The 12968-nt window shown below is 43.9% G+C and overlaps 1 protein-coding gene and 1 long non-coding RNA gene across 6 annotated transcripts in view; one reads left to right on the top strand and one right to left on the bottom strand.

Moving 5' to 3' along the window:
- LOC134337435 (ceramide synthase 2-like) overlaps positions 1–12968 on the bottom strand; it is a 106590-nt gene that overhangs the window by 86390 nt on the left and 7232 nt on the right. The window contains exon 1 of one of the 4 annotated variants that reach the window (XM_063032436.1): positions 6370–6803. The exons of 1 other annotated variant lie outside the window; for it this stretch is intronic. The gene's annotated coding sequence lies outside the window, so the exon portion shown is untranslated. Of the gene's footprint in view, positions 1–5944; positions 6113–6369; positions 6804–12968 lie in introns of those variants that run through there. 2 more of the 4 variants (XM_063032439.1, XM_063032435.1) reach the window with 2 other exon arrangements.
- The window catches only part of LOC134337436 (uncharacterized), a 37160-nt gene continuing 30376 nt past the window's right edge, over positions 6185–12968 (top strand). For both annotated transcript variants that reach the window (XR_010015995.1, XR_010015996.1), the window contains exon 1: positions 6185–6318. This is a non-coding gene — a long non-coding RNA (uncharacterized LOC134337436). The remainder of the gene's footprint in view (positions 6319–12968) is intronic.

Genomic DNA, 12968 nt, shown 5'->3' with positions numbered 1-12968 from the left:
AATTATAAAGTTACAGCATATCTCTCAGTGTTGATCCTCCACTTGCATGGGCTCAAATCCATACAACTATCCCACACACAAAACCTTTATTCCCTTTGCCTTCCACTACCTAATCTTAAATGTCAACATTGTCCAGTCAACACCCCCACCCCACCCCACCCTTATAAGTGCATAGTCAGAATTATAAACAGGTTGTCATGAAATTTGTCGTTTAGTGGCAGCAGGACTGTGTAAGACACAAAAAATTAGAAACATAGAAAACCTACAGCACAATACAGACCCTTCGGCCCACGGAGTTGTGCGGAACATGTCTCTACCTTAGAAATTACTAGGCTGACCCATAGCCCTCTATTTTTCTAAGCTCCATGTACCTATCCAAAAGTCTCTTAAAAGACCCTATCGTATCTGTCTCCACCACTGCTGCTGGCAGCCCATTCCATGCACCCACCACTCTCTGTGTAAAAAACTTACCCCTGACATCTCCTCTGTACCTACTCCCCAGCACCTTAAACCTGTGCCCTCTTGTGGCAACCATTTCAGCCCTGGGAAAAAGCCTCTGACTATCCACTTGATATTCCTGTAAATTACTACAATTTAGGGAAAAAGAGAGTGCAAAAGAGGAATAGCAAGGTGGTGTTCATTGGTTTATAGAACGTTCAGAAATCTGATGGAACAGGGTTAGAAGCTGAGTATAGGTCTTCAGTCTCCTGTACCTCCTCCCCAGTAAGAGGACATATCTCGGATGCTGAGGGTCCTTAATGCCTGCTTGAGGCGATACCTTTTGCAAACACCTTTGATGGTGGGGAGGGTTGTGTCCGAGATGGAGCTGGCTGAATCGACAACCCTCTGCAGTTTCTTTCAATCTTGTGCTTGGCAGCCTCTATACCAGATAGTGATGCAACCAGTCAGAATGTTCTCCACAGTACATCTATAGAAATTTGCCAGAGTCTTTGGTGACATACCAAATCTCCTCAAACTCCTAATGAAGTAGAGCCCCTCGCATGCCTTCTTTAGGATTGCATCATGGACCCAGGATGGATCCCCTGAGATGTTGACACCCAGGAAATTGAAGCTACTCACTTCTTTCACCCCGACCCCTCGATGAGCATTGGTGTGTTCTCACGACTTCCCCTTCCTGAAGTCCTCAGTGAATTCTTACTGATGTTGAGTGCAAGTTTGTTTCTGCAGCACCTGTCAAACTGCTGATCCATCTCACTCCTGTATGACTCCATGTCACCATCTGAGATTCTGCCAACAGCAAAGGTGTCATCGGCAATGTACAGATGGCATTGGAGCTGTGCCTATCCACACAGTCATGACTGCAGAGCAAGTGGACTGAGCACACGTCCTTGAGGTGCACCTGTACTGATTGTCAGTGAGTAGGAGATGGTATCACCAATTCAAACTGACTGTGGTCTCCTGATGAGGAAATCAAGGATCCAGTTGCAGAGAGAGGTAGAGAGGCCCAGGTTTTGAAGCTTGTAGAGTAGTACTGAGGGGTTGAGGCTGTTGAATGCTGAGCTGTAATCAATAAGCAGCAGCCTGACACAAATACTGCTGTTCTCCAGGTAGTCCAAGGCTGAATGGAGACCCAGTGAATTGCATCTGCTGTAGACCTGTTTGTGCTGGTAGGCAAATTGCAGTAGGTTCAGGGCCTTGTTTAGGCAGGAGTTAATCCTGGCCATGACCAGAGCACTTCATCACAATAGATGTGATTGCAACTGGGAAATAGTAATTGAGGCCCCTCACCCTGCTCTTGGACACTAGTATGATTGACGCTCTTTTGAAGCAGGTGGGAACCTCAGACTACAGCAGTGAGTGACTGAAGGAAAATTGTAGCGGGTCCAGGTCCTTCCTCAAGCAGGTTAATTCTAGCCGTGATCAACCTGTCAAAGCACTTTATTACAGTAGATCTGAGTGCTACAGGGAAAATGTCATGGAGGCAGCACACCCTGCTCTTCCTTTTAAAGCAACTACAGTGGTGAGAGGTTGAGGAAGTCCTTGAACACTCCAGCCAGTTGGTCAGAACAGGTTTTCAGCATCCTCCCCCTCTTCCCCCACCCACTTAATTTGGCTTCTGCCCCCTTCCTCTCCAGTCCTAATAAAGAGTGTGAAACATCAACTGTTTTCCCTCTCCATAGATTCGGCCTGATTTACTGAGTTACTTTGTGTTGCTTAAGGCCACAATTATTGTCCCCAGGCCCCCAAAACAATGTATAGATTATTATTTCATTAACATAGAAACATAGAAAACCTACAGCACAATACAGGCCCTTCGGCCCACAAAGCTGTGCCGAACATGTCCTTACCTTAGAACTACCTAGGCTTACCCATAGCCCTCTATTTTTCTAAGCTCCAAAAATGTTATTGTTAAAGTCAGTAATTTTTATTTATTGGTTTTCTGACTGAGACATCTTTTCTTAATCTAATTACTCTGCCACCCTGAAGTTCTGCATTTTTGGATACTATACTTATAAAGGGACGTTCAATCCCAAATTCTATTGAAGAGGGCAAATCCACCCCATACAGTTTATTTAAAACTTTTAGGGCCACTTTCAAGGTCAGTGGCAAATCCAAGCTTTTGCTGCTGCTAAATTGGGAAATCTAGGTACTACAGCCAAATATGCAGTTGTACATAACACATCCCCCTGCATTTGCATTAATCATAACTAGATTCAGCAATCTCTCTTGAGCATTTAAAATCCCCAAGGAAAGAGTCCAAAACACATTTTAGAAATTCCATTTTCATTTCTCATTGACTCCTCTGCCAAGTGCATAGAGTTTATCAAAGTCCATGTTTTACTGCTTCAAGGCTCCTAGGTAATTATGACCAATTATTATACAGAGGTCAGCAACATATGAGATAGCAGAACACCTTGCAGGAAAAAGCTAGCATAAATGGAGAAATTCTAATTCTAATTCTAATCCATCTATTTGCTGTACCTGGAGGCCACCGATATCTTTTCAGAAGATTGTAAACACTGGAGCACTCCTTCAGTCTTGCAATTACTAAAAAACTACCAATACATGACTGTTCCCACATTGGTGTATTCCATCTCACTGGAGCATGGAACACAGGAGATGCGTACGTGTTATTTTGATGTTGGTCAATAATGTAGATTCCATGCATGTTCACTGGTTTGATTTCATTAGAACCCATGCAAAAATGGGAGATTTAGGAAAGAAAGCATATTGGATGATTTACTTCCACATGGACAACAAAATCTGAATTTCTTCTGTAGGTTAAATACCCCTATCACCAGAACATGCATCTTTCACTGATTTATTCTGCAAGGAAGTGTATTCTTTGCCACAACACCTTCAGTATCCAGCCAGATGATCCTGCCATGTCTGTTCCCCTAAACGCAGAATGTCTCCAACATTAAACAAAAGCACCATTAATATTTTACGTGCTGGAGTGCAAGAGCAGAACATAAATTATTGAACTGTTCATTAGCAATCATTCATCCAAGACATTATTGACAAGCCAATTCCTTGACTGAAAGTTGTTTTCCTAATTCACCTGGCTTCTCAAGTTCAAGTTAAATTTCCCCAAAGAAATTATTCAGGTTTCAGTCAGTAACCAGAGCCCAGAGAAGAGCATAGATACATCCATATTAATGATATCATATTGTTCACAAGTTCCAAATTGATGTCAAAGAAGACCACTTGATGAAATGTAAGTGAAGCAACTTTCTTTTTAAATATATACACATAGAAACAAGGAGATGGGTAACTTGTTCTTGATAGTGCTGGAAGAGAGCTTGCTAGTTTTCTTAAACAAGTACTGTGCCATTTTTAGCATTCATATTAATGAATGGACTAAAGGTAAGGCACTGCTTTAACAGTTTATCTGCATTAAGTTTGACTCCAATTCTGCTTTGGACAACTCAGAGACAAAAGCCCTCTATCACATGCAGTTAAGCTAGTCAGGAGTTAATAGACCCGAAGATTCGCTCACACATACCTCATGAGAGCATTGTACAGTCTACCAAAACGTGTACAATTAAAACTTGCTACTCCTTTCCTTTTACCCAGTTCCACACAGCTCAGGCTAAAGTTTAGGCACTTGTATTATCCAAGGATTTACAGAATAATGTTGGAGATTTAAATTAGCAATAATACAGTTCACAAGTATGTAACGCCCTGGGAAAGGGTACACTGCTAATGTAATGGTTTCCCTGTAGCTGCAGTGGGTTATGACTAGAGATAACGGGGGCTTTGGAATGTGCGCTGGCCAATGAGGGGAGGTGTTTTTCTTTCTTATGTGCCTGAGAGAAGGGATTTTGGTTCGGGAGAAGATGGAGAGAGAAGATGCCAGAATGGAGAAGTTGTAGACTGCAGCACTGAGCAGACATGGAATGGGGTCGGGAGTCAATGACATTCAGGAGAAATCAATGGAGAATGAACAGACGGGAAAACTGAGAACTCCAACATGCGCATTGGACTGTTTCATTAAAATGGGCCCTTTTTCTTTTTTTTTGTTTACTAACCCCTTTGTCAAATTAAGAATTATAAAGCTCAGTCGTTTAATTGCATATTGTGTACTGTTCGTTATTTCGTAGTACTGATTTGTAACAGGGGACACAGCACACAGCATCCAGCCAAACAAGATTTCTTAAGTTTTGCCCGGCCGGAGGCTGTCTCCCCCAAGGTTAACACCGCTGGCCCAACCTGAGGGTTACAAGTATTATTGGGCTTGTCAATGCTTAGCTTGATAGAGTAGAGTATCTGCGACAAAATACCTGAATAATTTTTATTTAAGTACCCAAGTTTATGTATTTCTGAATATCCCAACTCCTACAGAATTTATCAAGATATGGTAGGAGATGTCTAGGACCAGAGGGCAGAGCGTCAGAATAGAGCAAGGTTTCCCAACGTTTTTTATGCCATTGATCCCTACCATTAACCAAGGAGTCCACAGACCCCAGGTGGAACCCCTGCAATTGAGGAACGTCCATTTAGAACGGAGATTAGCATGAATCTTGTTTAGCCAGAGGGTAGTGAATTTGTGGAATCTGTTGCCACAGGTAGCTGTGGAGGCCAGGTCATTGGGTGTATTTAAGGCAGGCATTGATAGGTTCTTGACTAGTCAGGGTGTGAAAGGTTACGGGGAGACGGCAGGAATATTTGGTTGAGGAGGAAATGGATCAGGCATGATGAAATGACAGAGTAGACCCAATGGGCCGAATGGCCTAATTCTGCTCCTGTGTCTTATGGTCTAAAATCACTGAGGAACAATAATTCAACTCGTTTTGGTTATCAGCAGCTCAATCAACCCTAGATCAAAGACCCCTTTGATCCTTCAACTGACCAAAATAAAACCTCTGAAACTTCTCAAGTCAGGTCATTTTCTACTGCATCAAAGGATAGGTCCCCATTCACAGCAAAATAAAACCCTTAACACAAAATGTGAAGCTCTAGTATTAGGGTAATCAAGGTTTCTTAAACTAGGAAGCCGGACTGGCAAATAGGAATACAAGTATTTGTCTAGTGGATATTATTCTCGACAGATGCAGAACTCCATCAATTTATTAAGCAGAAAACCTGAGTTCCTGAAGACAAATATCTCCAAATCTTAAAATAGTAGTTTTTTTGTATAGTAGCTAAAAGTTAATCCCCAAAATACCAGCCAGTAAGGGTGGGGGGGGGGGGGGTTAATTTCATCTCAGTAGAAAGTAAATACAAAGGATCCCCATTAACTCCCAGAAATACAATGCAAATTAATGCCGAAACATTTGCCTTGTTCTGCCCTCCCCCCCCCCCGAACTCCTCTCATTTCTAGCTCTCCTGATGTGATTCCATTGATTTTATATTCCGGAATTATATCCCAGTCTCCTTCCTTCTACCCCCATTTCTCCCTCCCCCTCCACCTCCACCTCCCCCGACCTCTCAGACTACATTCTCAATTGCAAACGTCGCGGTAATAGATCCGCTCACCGACCTGTTGCTGGAGAGTCGACGCTGAAACTGATTTACGCAGCTGACAAACTGACATCAAACTGGATGAAAGTTAAGCAAGTAAAAAAGAAAGTTCGCTGAATGGAGCGCCGTCTTATGTGTTTTTTTTTGTGTGTGTGGGGGAAGCTCTCTTGTTTCATCGGAGACTGATCCGAACTAAAGCTGCCACCTAGTGCAAAGCCCACGCCTCCCAAAGGTTCAAATTCACGGAACCCTCCAAGAGGAGGTGGAGACTGCCGATTGTACAAAGCGGAACGCGGCTGCACTCCGGAGCTGTCAGATACATCGCATTGACTGTGGGCAGGAGCGTTCTGAATCGTAGTTGGGCAGCACAAACACCATTTCAGACGGATACAGGTAGTTTATTTCTGTAACGCTCTGAGTACACCTGTAGCCATTTTCAATTACCTTCAAATCTCCAAGGCAATGAACACGTAAACACACCCAGATCCTTTCCGTCTTTTTTGTCCATCTCCAACGAATCTTCCGCGTGGATTTTGCCCTGTCCGCCTGCTTGGCGTAGCCAGAGAGCACCAAATGCAGGATAGCTCTACTTTCCCAGACCACTCAGTATAAGACAAGTCAAGCTTGCTAAATGTCCAAGTTCCACCAATTCTACAAATGAGTCAGGTTGATATCACTCAGTTTCGATGCATGTACGGTATAAACAAGTAAGTGGAGCTCATGGTGAATGCAACTGGGTAATTAACAATGGCAAACAGGAAGACGGCAGAAAATTTAAAATAACACACAAAGTGCTGGGGGAACTCATCAGATTAGGCGTCATCTATGGAGAGGAACAAACAGTCAACATTTTGAGCTGAGACCCTTCCTCAGGACTAGAAAGGAAGCGGGGTGAGGGGTGGGAAGAAGCCAGAATAAGGAGGTGCCAGGAGGGGAAGGAGTACGCGCTGGCAGGTGATAGGTGAAGTCAGGGAAGCGGGAAGGTAGGTGGAAAAGCCCCTCCTTTCAAATTTAAAACAATACATTGCGCCAACTTTCACTGTAAAGGATAACGCAAATGAAGCAAACATATCAGACAGGCAAGCCTCAAATAGAAAAGAACATTTAAGTAGCCGTGATCATGAGGAGCAAAGTACAGGCAGTCCCTGGTAGTGTGAGGGTTCCTTACGTAAACCAGAGGACTGTCTGTAAGCTAGTGTTTCTATAACTTTTGCTATAACTAAAGGCATCCGTTAGTCTTGCGAGACCATGGATCTGCACCTGGAAAGTCTTCACTCTCCAGGGCGCAGGCCTGGGCAAAGTTGTATGGAAGACCAGCAGTTGCCCATGCTGCAAGTCTCCCCTCTCCACGACACCAATGTTGTCCAAGGGAAGGGCATTAGGACCCATACAGCTTGGCACCAGTGTCGTCACAGAGTGCCTTGCTCAAGGACACAACACACTGCCTTGGCTGGGGCTCGAACTCACGACCTTCAGGCCACTAGTCCAATGCCTTAACCACTTGGCCACATGCCCACACAATAACTACCCATTTCATATCACATAAACTTTATATAATCCCTTCATTTCATTGAATAATCACCCTACCACTATTCATAATTAAATTAATAGAATCTGTATTACATAGAGTCATGAATGAATACTGTGAAACATTTTGTTGTTATTATTAGCAGCTTGAAAATTGTTTTATAAATGTATGGGACAATGTGTGTAAAGTCAGATTTCCATAACCTGGGGAGCCCCTGTATTGGAAAAACAGCAGTAATGGGGATTAAAGACAGATAAGCTTGCCAGAACCTGATGAACTGCAACAGGATCATGTTGACAAATTTGCTGGGATTTTTCAAAGATAAAATAGGTAGTTAAGGGTAGGGGACCTATATAACTGCAGTGATGTGGATTTCCAGAAGGCATTTGATAATGTGCCACGTAAAAAATGTGCACAGTATTGGGGGAAGTTACAAGGATTCAGGACTGATTATCACATAGAATGCAGAGTTAAAATAAATTGTCTTTTTTAGACTGCAAGGATATAAGGTGTGTCATTATGTTGGCTCTTAATATATTATTTATATTAATGACATGGAGGAAAGCAAAATGCAAGGTAGTTGAATTTGCTAATAGCAGATAAAATGGGCAAGAGGACATACTTGACTCTGCAGCAAAATATAGGCAAATTGAAAGAAAAGGCAAAAACTTGTCAAACATAAGGAAGTGTGAGGTCATGCACATCAGCAGGAGGAAACAAAACTGACTGTTATTTAAATTGGGTGATGAGTGGAGTTCAGAGGATCCGGAAGTTCTTGCTCATCAAAAACAAAAAGTTAACATGCAGGTGTAGCAAGTAATCAAGAAGGCAAATAACATTGACCTTTTTTTGCTATGGGGTTAGAGTTTAAAAATAGAGAAGTATTGTTAGAATTGTAGGGGTTGTTGCCAAGGCTACAAGAGGAATACTGCATGCAGTTTTAATCCCTTACTTCAGAAAGGATATATTGGCATTGAAGTCAGTCCAGAAGCGATTCACACAGCTAATCACTTGGATGAGACATTCTCCTATTATGAGCAGCTAAAAATCTTAGGCCTGTTTTCTTTGAAGAGTGAGGCCTCTGCTTATTGAATCATGTAAAAGATATCTAAAGATTTAAAAAAAATTAAAAGGGAATAAGAGGGTAGATGAAAAAAGATCTAGTGCTTTCCCAGCATATTTGATGAATAAACTTTTCTTGAGCTTCCAGCCGGGTACAGGTATCGATTATAATTGACGTTTCGATGACAAACTCTGTCATCTTCCTCAGGGGTGATTCCATCATGAGCCATCGTCCCTGAAGAAGATGGCAGAGTTTGTCATCAAAACATTGGGTATAATTGACACCTGTACCCGGCTGGAATCATGAGAAGAATTTAAGAGGTTAGATGTTGAGATCCTTCCATTATTGAATAAGGGGACAATCATCTCAAACTGAAGCATGTAGGGATTTCCTCACAGACATTATGAATCTCTGGAATTTCCTAGCACAAAGGGTTGTTTTAGAGGTTAGACTGCTGAGAGCATTTAAAAAGGAAGTAGATAATCTTTTGAGGTTTAGGGGCATTGAGAAATCTGGGGTCCTCTGCAGAGAAGGAATTGAGGCCTGGGGCAGATTAGCCATGATTATATCCAATGGTAGGGCAGGCTTGAGATTCAAGATGGCCCTCTGCTTCTATTTTCTTCTGCCCATCATGAACAGTTATGACCAATCATGATGAAGGGTGTTGACCCAAACCATCAGAATTAAAATCAGTAAACACAAGGAGTTCTGCAGATGCTGGAAATTCAAGCAACACACATCAAAGTTGCTGGTGAACGCAGCAGGCCAGGCAGCATCTCTAGGAAGAGGTACGGTCGACGTTTCGGGCCGAGACCCTTCGTCAGGACTAACTGAAGGAAGAGCTAGTAAGAGATTTGAAAGGGGGAGGGGGAGATCAAAAAAGATAGGAGAAGACAGGAGGGGGAGGGATGGAGCCAAGAGCTGGACAGGTGATTGGCAAAAGGGATATGAGAGGATCATAGGACAGGAGGCCCAGGGAGAAGGAAAAGGGGGAGGGGGGGAACCCAGAGGATGGGCAAGGGGTCAGAGGGACAGAGGGAGAAAAAGGAGAGAGAGAGAGAGAGAAAGAATGGTGTATATAAATAAATAACGGATGGGGTACAAGGGGGAGGTGGGGCATTAGTGGAAGTTAGAGAAGTCAATGTTCATGCCATCAGATTGGAGGCTACCCAGACGGAATATAAGGTGTTGTTCCTCCAACCTGAGTGTGGCTTCATCTTTACAGTAGAGGAGGCCGTGGATAGACATATCAGAATGGGAATGGGATGTGGAATTAAAATGTGTGGCCACTGGGAGATCCTGCTTTCTCTGGCGGACAGAGCGTAGGTATTCAGCAGAATGATCTCCCGGTCTGTGTCGGGTCTGGCCAATGTATAGAAGGCCACGTCAGGAGCACCGGACGCAGTATTTCAGCAAAACGATCTCCCAGTCTGCGTTAGGTCTCTTCTGCAAAACGATCTCCCAGTCTGCGTCGGGCCTCCCGATGTGGCCTTCTATATATTGGCGAGACCCGACGCAGACTGGGAGATCATTTTGCTGAACATCTACCCTTTGTTTGCCAGAGGAAGCAGGATCTCCCAGTGACCACACATTTTAATTCCAGGTTGTTAGCCTCCCCACCATTGAAGACATCTTCAAACAGTGTTTCCTCAAAGAGATCATTAAGGACCACATTACCCAAGACACGTGCTCTCTCCTCATTACTACCATCAGGGAAGAAGTACAGGAGTGCGAATATTTCTGAATCGTCCATGTACTCATGAAATCTACCTCTCTATTTTGTTCTCTTTTTGCATTACTTATTTATTTTTATATGTTTCTTATTGTAACTTACAGTAATTCCTTATGCAGTGGTTCACAACCCTCTGTAGCTTTTTCTGATTGAGTGCAATGGGCGCCCCATACCACACCATGATGCAGTCAATTAGAATGCTCTCCACAGTAGTTCTGTAGAAATTTACTAGAATCTTTGGTGACATACTGAATGTCCTCAAACTCCTCATGAAATATAGCCACTGGCATGCCTTCTTTTTAAATGCTGGGCCCAGGATAAATCGACAGAGATGTTGACACCCAGGATCTTGAAGCAGTCCAACCTTTCCACTGCTGACTGACCCCTCGATGAGGACTGGAGAGTGTTCCCCCACCTTCCCCTTCCTGAAATCCACTGTCAATTCCTTGGTGGTTGTTGCAACACTAATCAGCCAGCTGATCTTTCTTGCCCCTGTATGCCCCCTCTTCACTGTCTGAGATTCTGCTGACCACCGTTGTATCACCAACGAACTTATGGGGATGGCATTTGAGCTGTGCTCAGCAACTGTTCGTTTCCCTCCAGAAGCAGAATCAGATCAGCAACATCAAAGTGCTCCAATGTGAATGTGTTGCTTTGTGGCAGCGGTGCAGTGCAAGGACATAAAGTCACCGTAAATTAGAAAACAGATCAAGTAGTGCAAAAAAACAGCATAACGAAGTTGTGTTCATGTGTCCATGGACAGTTCAGAAATCCATTGACAGAGGAGAAGAATCTGTCCCTAAATCATTGGGTCTTCAGTCCCAGTTCATTGGGTGCCTCCTCCCCACTAATGGTTACAAAAAAGAGAACGTGTTCTGGATGGTCGGGGTCCTTAATGATAGTCCCTGTAATGCTTTCTTGAGGCAGTGCCGCCTGAATCACTGAGGTCCTCCAACACTTTATCCGTGTTTACCTCCAAATTTCCAGCTTCTGCAAAATCTCTTGTGTTTCCATGAACAGTTATGATTAGGGTTAACAATCTGCTAGAGGAACTCAAGTGAGGGGAAGGAAAGGAACTGTCGACATTTTGAGTCAAAACCTTTCATCAGGTCCTGAATTCCTCCAGCAGATTGTTTGGAGCTCTAGATTTAGATTAGATTAGATTATGAGGACACACAGTCCTCTTTTATTGTCATTTAGTAATGCATGCATTAAGAAATGATACAATGTTTTTCCAGAATGATATCACAGAAACACATGACAAACCGACTTAAAAACTAACAAGAACCACATAATTATAACAAATAGTTACAACAGTGCAAAACAATACCGTAATTTGATAAGAACAGACCATGGCACGGTAAAAATCTCAAAGTCTCTCGGAAGTCCCATCATCTCACGCAGACGGTGAACCTCCAGTGCCACCAACTTGCCGATGCAGCATCCTGGAAGCATCCGACCACAGTCCGACTCCGAGTCCGTCCGAAAACTCCGAGCCTCCGACCAGCTCTTCAACACCGAGCACCGAGCACCATCTCTGCCGTGCGCTTCAACCCTGGACCCAGCAACAGGCAATAGGCAAAGCCGAGGATTTGGGGCCTTTGTCTCCGGAGATCCTTGATCGCACAGTAGCAGCGGCAGCGAAGCAGGCATTTCAGAAGTTACTCCGGGTGTTCCTCCGTACTCTCACAGCTGTCTCCATCAAATCCGGATTGTGCATGGCCCCCTAGTTACACATAATCGATATCATTCGGAACGGCCGCGCGCACTGCGTCGGGCCGCCATCTTCTCCTCCCGCCTCTATAGTCTGTATCTATAGTCTCAATGTTTAGAATTAGTTCCCTACTTAACCACACAGTGTTATCTAATTTGAGGACTTGGGTTGCTCCCTAAACCCCTAGGATTTCACCAACATCACATTCTTTCTAATTTGTGCTGCCTCTTCTCTGGTTGTAGTTTAGCCAGTGATGAATGGCAATGGCTCCTGGACAAGAGGGAATAAAGCATTGTATACAACAAGGCTAGTCAGTGGAGAGATGATCACGCTGCTCTAAAAACTCCTATAGGACCTCAAGAGTTGTGCCAAAGCCATAGGTTACCTCTCACAGAACACCGACTGGAGTGGAGACAGAGAGGGAGGCATATGTCCGTGCCCTAATCCAGTTAGGTGTGTGATCCCTACCATCTTGCTACAGCTCCTATCTAAGGGAACCGCAACATATGAACAGGCTGATGTCCTCCTGAATCAGATGGGTGCCAACTCTCAGCAAATTGCTACACTCATGGAAGCCAGTCAAAGACCCAATGATGCTAAGAGAAGCTCATTGTCCTCAGAAACGAAGAGGTACAACATGTGAGCATTTTGAGCTTTGAGAGGAACTGCAAAGTGCAGGTTACTGTTACTGTTCTGTGGGAGCAGAGCGATGCCACGTATGAGGGAATCAGGAGACCTGAAAGAGCAAGTGAGAGATTGTCATTTCCATGCAGGATGAGAGTCACGTGTTCCTCACAACCCTCTTCACCTGGAGCTGTCTCCAAGGAGAGGAATAGGGAGTAGGGACCAACTGCCTCTGTTCAGGGTCTGTCAATCAGCTCAGCTCTGTCCTGGAGGGTGAAGCAATGGGGCTGGGTTCTGGGCACTGTCCAATTGTTGTGGAGTTGTCTACCGCTTCCTTGGAAAGGTCACCAGAGTTCAGCCTCAGCACATTTTTGTCACTTTT

The sequence above is a fragment of the Mobula hypostoma genome, chromosome 24 (assembly GCF_963921235.1).
Source record: "Mobula hypostoma chromosome 24, sMobHyp1.1, whole genome shotgun sequence".
Classification (NCBI taxonomy): domain Eukaryota; kingdom Metazoa; phylum Chordata; class Chondrichthyes; order Myliobatiformes; family Myliobatidae; genus Mobula; species Mobula hypostoma.
Note: the sequence above shows the minus strand (reverse complement) of the source record. Positions and strands in the feature narration are given on the sequence as shown.